This window comes from Perca fluviatilis, chromosome 2 (assembly GCF_010015445.1).
Source record: "Perca fluviatilis chromosome 2, GENO_Pfluv_1.0, whole genome shotgun sequence".
Classification (NCBI taxonomy): domain Eukaryota; kingdom Metazoa; phylum Chordata; class Actinopteri; order Perciformes; family Percidae; genus Perca; species Perca fluviatilis.
Window position 1 is genome coordinate 43,523,918 of NC_053113.1, and position 1,775 is coordinate 43,525,692.

Below are 1,775 nucleotides of genomic sequence, written 5' to 3' on the forward strand. Positions count from 1 at the left end.
TATAATAAAAACAGATCTAGAAATTATATGGTTTCTTATTTGCTCCTTAAATAGCAGTTATTTGTTTAATTGATACAAAGCAAACTGAACTGAAAAAACAAGCATTTTGTTTTACTTTCTTTTCATCCAGGTGGGGCTGAGGGGTTTGACCCCTGTTGATCTGTGTGTCATATCACCAACCCATGATAGCTAGAATTCACCCTGCTACTCCAGATCTACCTGCTGTATGGCTGGCTACAGACTACAACCATCTGCTCCAGATCTACCTACTGTACGGCTTGCTACAGACTACAACCATCTGCTCCAGATCTACCTGCTGTACGGCTTGCTACAGACTACAACCATCTGCTCCAGATCTACCTACTGTATGACTGGCTACAGACTACAACCATCTGCAAGTTTTGTTTGTAGTGAACATCATCATCAGCTGCACTTAAAGTCTCTTGGGTTCATATGGGACTTGGTTGTTCTCCATACTGCATCAAACACTGTATTATTTTTTTGTGTTATATTAGTACAGACAACAGTAAGTATCATTACTTAATCACAGTATATATTATTCTGGTGTACACTGTTGACTTGACTCCATGCTATTGACTATACTTTAGCTTGCCACCTCAAAACTTTACCTTAATTGCTCTTGTATAGTTAATTTATCTTCTACTAGTTGTACATACCTCCTATTTAATTGAATTATTCTTAATTTGTGTTGCCATACCTGAATCATCCCTCTTGTGAACACTAGGCCTATCTTATCTTTATTCATAACCCTGCTCACAAACTCACCTGAACCTGGGTCATCTGTTTGCCAATATCAATGTTCCTGCTACAGTAAATCCTATAGGCACATTGTAGTGCTTCACCGTAGTATGAACCATGCACTTTTAAGGTTTTGTGTCAAATATTGTGCAATTTGTTATGAATTACTCATTGTTTTGACAAGGTAAATTAAAGCTATTTACCAAGTGTCAGCTCTGGTAAATTTAATTGTACTGTTTTTTTTTTATAAATGTTATGGAACATGAAAAAACAATTTGCCTTGATCAGGGTTTTAATTTGTTGCAATTGTGAACATGGTTTTAATAATCTGTATCTTATTGCTCTGAAAAACTACAATGATTTAAGAAATAGCAGTGATACTTATCAACATTTATTGAATTGATTGAATATATGGACAGACATTACAGGCACCTATTCATGTCAACAGAGAAAACAATAATTTGTTCTCTCTTTTATCACTTTGATTATACGCTGATGGTGCAGAAAAGGGTGAAGTCCTTATAGATCTCTGGCACTTTGAGGACAGACCGATCCAGGAACTCTCCACTGTTGTCTTTGTATAGTATGCTCCTATTAAAGACAGATTCATAGACATCAACATTATATTATATATAATTATTATATTAGGTGTACATAGCTTGCTTTAACATCATTACTATCTTACCTTACCTTCTCTGATTTGGTTTTGTGGACATCAGTAATTTTCTCTCCCAGGCCTGGTTGTGCACCCTGTGAATTTAAGCAAGAAACATAAGTGTATGTAACATGATTTTACTATTATATTATTATTATTTTTACAATTGCATTATTATCAGACTTGCCAACCTTCTTGGTTTGTGCTACTGCTGCCTGTCCTCTGCACACAGGTGAGTGATGTTCTGACTGGCACAGGTCCATGCACATAGTGCAGCTGTGATGCAGCTTAACGGGTACTTAAGTCACACCTGGAAGAAGAGAAACAAACCAACAAAATACTTGTTCTTTCTGCTCAGTTT